Genomic DNA, 5,000 nt, shown 5'->3' on the forward strand with positions numbered 1-5,000 from the left:
ACCTAACCCACGTTGTCCCTTAACCTAACTCAATTTGTCCCTTAACCTAACTCAATTTGTCCCTTAACCTAACTCAATTTGTCCCTTAACCTAACTCAATTTGTCCCTTAACCTAACTCAATTTGTCCCTTAACCTAACTCAATTTGTCCCTTAACCTAACTCAATTTGTCCCTTAACCTAACTCAATTTGTCCCTTAACCTAACCCACGTTGTCCCTTAACCTAACCCACGTTGTCCCTTAACCTAACCCACGTTGTCCCTTAACCTAACCCACGTTGTCCCTTAACCTAACCCACGTTGTCCCTTAACCTAACCCACGTTGTCCCTTAACCTAACCCACCTTGTCCCTTAACCTAACCCACGTTGTCCCTTAACCTAACCCACGTTGTCCCTTAACCTAACCCACGTTGTCCCTTAACCTAACCCACGTTGTCCCTTAACCTAACCCACGTTGTCCCTTAACCTAACCCACGTTGTCCCTTAACCTAACCCACGTTGTCCCTTAACCTAACCCACGTTGTCCCTTAACCTAACCCACGTTGTCCCTTAACCTAACCCACGTTGTCCCTTTGCCTAACATAGTTCACTGCTCGGAATCTCTGGTGTCGTTGTTATCCTCATGTAGATGTCTTGCGAGTGTTGCTTACTTTCCACATATTCCCGCTATCCACTGTCAATTGTACTGCAATAGGACTATATCGCCCCCCCCCCCCCCTCTGCCCCTCTCTTTGTGTCTCCGTCCTCTCAAGCTGGTCGGTCTGGCGTTTGAGTGTTAAATGAGCCTCGCAGCTGTTCAGTTGCGTTCAGATGTCGACGCCCTCAGTGTACGTCGTGGTATGGTCTGTGTCCATTGTCCGCTGATGTCGTACGCGTAACCCACACGCTGTACCGATCATCGGTAGTTACGTACAGAGTGAAGTAGTGTGATACGTGTGACCGTACGCTGGCTGTGCCCAACGGTGTCGAATCTCAATTTCCATATGTTGTGCTCGATGCTACTTGTCTCGTCTCCCAATAACAGCTAGGTTGCACTGTGGTACGCCGTAGAGGCGTGTGGGAGGAACGTACGAACGCATTGTATGTCACCCTGGGTCGCTGGGGGTGGTGGTGCGGTGAGTCAGGTCAGGTCAGCATGAGCCGTGTGATGTAGTGACGCGTGTATTCCGACTTTGTCGTATTGCCTCACACAAAGTGCTACCCTGGTGGACCGCGTTCCATATCTGGGACATGCCGCAGATGCCGGTTGACAGTGGATCGCGGAAGGGACATCGCATACGTGCGCGGGCCACCTTCCACGTGTTCTCTTCTGCACATGTCGCAGTGTGTATGTGGTCTGATGTAGCGTGTCGTGACACATGACATCCTGGCATGCAAGAATTGTTGAATTCGCAAATGTAGGTGGACATCTACGTTTACTGCCCAAGATACGCAAATGAACTGGAAATCCGTTGTTGAGCGGTTGTTCACGCTGGAGGTGAATCTGTGATGGCGACGATCGGTACAGCTATTAACCGGTTGTTTCAGCGGTACCCGCCACATCCACACACGTGACTAGGCCCATGTGGGTATGAAGCGATACGCGGCGGTGGCTTGGTGGGACTGTTCCCGGCCGGTGAAGGGGGGCCGCCCGGCGTGTTGGCCGCGCGCTGCGTGGGCGCACGCGCAACAGGCGGCTGGTGGGGGGCGCCGAGTGGCAGGAGCGCCAGCCGACGGGCTCGGCAGGCGGCGCAGCTACGCTGCGGCGCACCCTGCACGCGGCGCCTGGCGGCCAAAGTTGGTTCAGCCGAGCCCGGTGCGAAGCGCGGTGGACATCTGCAGTGTGCTGGTCTGATTGAGGACTGTGTGCGTTGAGGATGCGCCGCCGCCTGGCACTCGGCGCCGCGACGCCGTCTGCTGCTCGGTCGCCCCAGCGGTTCTCGCAGGTGGTTTGTATCGCAGTTGTGCGGACGTGTTGGCGCGTGCGCTGTGCTGGGAGAGTTCGCTTCTGCACCCAAGTGGGGCTTTGCCCTTGTGTGGCGCTGGCGTTGGAGCTGCCGGTCACCATAGGTGGCGCGTGTTGTCTCCCGCCGGCAATGCCACGACAGCACGCTCCCGGGCCTCTGTCGGCAGCGGCAAGCTCAGTTGGGAGCAAGGGTGTTCGCACTAAAACCGTCTACTCGCCTAACTCCGGGCGATTGCGCCTCTCTCGAAACCGACCAAGTACCTAGGACGGCGCTGCGCGCCGCCGGGACCTGAGAGGGTTTCGAGGTGTATCGTGCAGGGGAGCTCGGCCTCCTCCTGTTTGCAGAATAATTGAGCGGACGCTTGCGTGTTCGCGCGGGCCCCCGGGACACACTCCCGGGCGGCCGGCTGCTCAGCTCTAGTTGACGCAGCTCCCTGGTTGATCCTGCCAGTAGTCATATGCTTGTCTCAAAGATTAAGCCATGCATGTCTCAGTACAAGCCGCATTAAGGTGAAACCGCGAATGGCTCATTAAATCAGTTATGGTTCCTTAGATCGTACCCACGTTACTTGGATAACTGTGGTAATTCTAGAGCTAATACATGCAAACAGAGTCCCGACCAGAGATGGAAGGGACGCTTTTATTAGATCAAAACCAATCGGATTGGCTTGTCTGGTCCGTTTGCCTTGGTGACTCTGAATAACTTTGGGCTGATCGCACGGTCCTCGTACCGGCGACGCATCTTTCAAATGTCTGCCTTATCAACTGTCGATGGTAGGTTCTGCGCCTACCATGGTTGTAACGGGTAACGGGGAATCAGGGTTCGATTCCGGAGAGGGAGCCTGAGAAACGGCTACCACATCCAAGGAAGGCAGCAGGCGCGCAAATTACCCACTCCCGGCACGGGGAGGTAGTGACGAAAAATAACGATACGGGACTCATCCGAGGCCCCGTAATCGGAATGAGTACACTTTAAATCCTTTAACGAGTATCTATTGGAGGGCAAGTCTGGTGCCAGCAGCCGCGGTAATTCCAGCTCCAATAGCGTATATTAAAGTTGTTGCGGTTAAAAAGCTCGTAGTTGGATTTGTGTCCCACGCTGTTGGTTCACCGCCCGTCGGTGTTTAACTGGCATGTATCGTGGGACGTCCTGCCGGTGGGGCGAGCCGAAGGGGTGCTTTCGCGTCCCGAGGCGGACCCCGTTTAAATCCTACCAGGGTGCTCTTTGTTGAGTGTCTCGGTGGGCCGGCACGTTTACTTTGAACAAATTAGAGTGCTTAAAGCAGGCAAGCCCGCCTGAATACTGTGTGCATGGAATAATGGAATAGGACCTCGGTTCTATTTTGTTGGTTTTCGGAACCCGAGGTAATGATTAATAGGGACAGGCGGGGGCATTCGTATTGCGACGTTAGAGGTGAAATTCTTGGATCGTCGCAAGACGAACAGAAGCGAAAGCATTTGCCAAGTATGTTTTCATTAATCAAGAACGAAAGTTAGAGGTTCGAAGGCGATCAGATACCGCCCTAGTTCTAACCATAAACGATGCCAGCCAGCGATCCGCCGCAGTTCCTCCGATGACTCGGCGGGCAGCCTCCGGGAAACCAAAGCTTTTGGGTTCCGGGGGAAGTATGGTTGCAAAGCTGAAACTTAAAGGAATTGACGGAAGGGCACCACCAGGAGTGGAGCCTGCGGCTTAATTTGACTCAACACGGGAAACCTCACCAGGCCCGGACACCGGAAGGATTGACAGATTGATAGCTCTTTCTTGATTCGGTGGGTGGTGGTGCATGGCCGTTCTTAGTTGGTGGAGCGATTTGTCTGGTTAATTCCGATAACGAACGAGACTCTAGCCTGCTAACTAGTCGCGTGACATCCTTCGTGCTGTCAGCGATTACTTTTCTTCTTAGAGGGACAGGCGGCTTCTAGCCGCACGAGATTGAGCAATAACAGGTCTGTGATGCCCTTAGATGTTCTGGGCCGCACGCGCGCTACACTGAAGGAATCAGCGTGTCTTCCTAGGCCGAAAGGTCGGGGTAACCCGCTGAACCTCCTTCGTGCTAGGGATTGGGGCTTGCAATTGTTCCCCATGAACGAGGAATTCCCAGTAAGCGCGAGTCATAAGCTCGCGTTGATTACGTCCCTGCCCTTTGTACACACCGCCCGTCGCTACTACCGATTGAATGATTTAGTGAGGTCTTCGGACTGGTACGCGGCATCGACTCTGTCGTTGCCGATGCTACCGGAAAGATGACCAAACTTGATCATTTAGAGGAAGTAAAAGTCGTAACAAGGTTTCCGTAGGTGAACCTGCGGAAGGATCATTACCGACTAGACTGCATGTCTTTCGATGTGCGTGTCGTGTCGTGTCGCGCAACACGCTACCTGTACGGCAGTGGCCGTGCGCCGCGTGCGGAACCACGCGTGCCTCTCAAAACTAGCGGAAGTGTTGTTGTTGTGTGGTACGAGCGCTGAAGCTCTGGAGCGGCTGGCCTGCGGTACCTGGCGCCTGGCGCCGGTTTTGAATGACGTTCGCCCGAGTGCCTGTCCGCTCCGGTGTGGAGCCGTACGACGCCCATCGGCTGTGAGGCCGTTGGACACAAAAAAAAATAGTGGAACAGGGGCCGTCAGACGCCTCAGTCCCGCAAATGCTACTGTCTTGAAAGAGACAGTGGGAGACTGAAAAGGAAAAGATCACCCAGGACGGTGGATCACTCGGCTCGTGGGTCGATGAAGAACGCAGCAAATTGCGCGTCGACATGTGAACTGCAGGACACATGAACATCGACGTTTCGAACGCACATTGCGGTCCATGGATTCCGTTCCCGGGCCACGTCTGGCTGAGGGTCGGCTACGTATACTGAAGCGCGCGGCGTTTGTCCCGCTTCGGAGACGTGGGAGTGTCGTGGTCGCCTGTGTGGCCGGCCGCGTCTCCTTAAACGTGCGATGCGCGCCCGTCGCCTGGCGGTTCGCATACCGGTACTTTCTCGGTAGCGTGCACAGCCGGCTGGCGGTGTGGCGTGCGACACCTCGTACAACGACCTCAGAGCAGGCGAGACT

At 55.0% G+C, this 5,000-nt stretch overlaps 3 non-coding genes across 3 annotated transcripts in view; all 3 read left to right on the forward strand.

Moving 5' to 3' along the window:
- The first annotated feature begins 2,374 nt into the window (after positions 1-2,374).
- LOC126331873 (small subunit ribosomal RNA) lies at positions 2,375-4,267 on the forward strand. Its single transcript, XR_007563549.1, has one exon. It is a non-coding gene; the product is annotated as a small subunit ribosomal RNA (ribosomal RNA).
- Positions 4,268-4,635: 368 nt separating this feature from the next.
- LOC126331866 (5.8S ribosomal RNA) lies at positions 4,636-4,790 on the forward strand. Its single transcript, XR_007563542.1, has one exon. It is a non-coding gene; the product is annotated as a 5.8S ribosomal RNA (ribosomal RNA).
- A 188-nt stretch (positions 4,791-4,978) lies between these two features.
- The window catches only part of LOC126331869 (large subunit ribosomal RNA), a 4,222-nt gene continuing 4,200 nt past the window's right edge, over positions 4,979-5,000 (forward strand). The window contains exon 1 of the ribosomal RNA XR_007563545.1: positions 4,979-5,000. This exon is cut by the window's right edge and continues 4,200 nt beyond it. This is a non-coding gene — a ribosomal RNA (large subunit ribosomal RNA).

This window comes from Schistocerca gregaria, unplaced genomic scaffold, assembly GCF_023897955.1.
Source record: "Schistocerca gregaria isolate iqSchGreg1 unplaced genomic scaffold, iqSchGreg1.2 ptg001419l, whole genome shotgun sequence".
In the NCBI taxonomy this organism is placed as follows: Eukaryota; Metazoa; Arthropoda; class Insecta; order Orthoptera; family Acrididae; genus Schistocerca; species Schistocerca gregaria.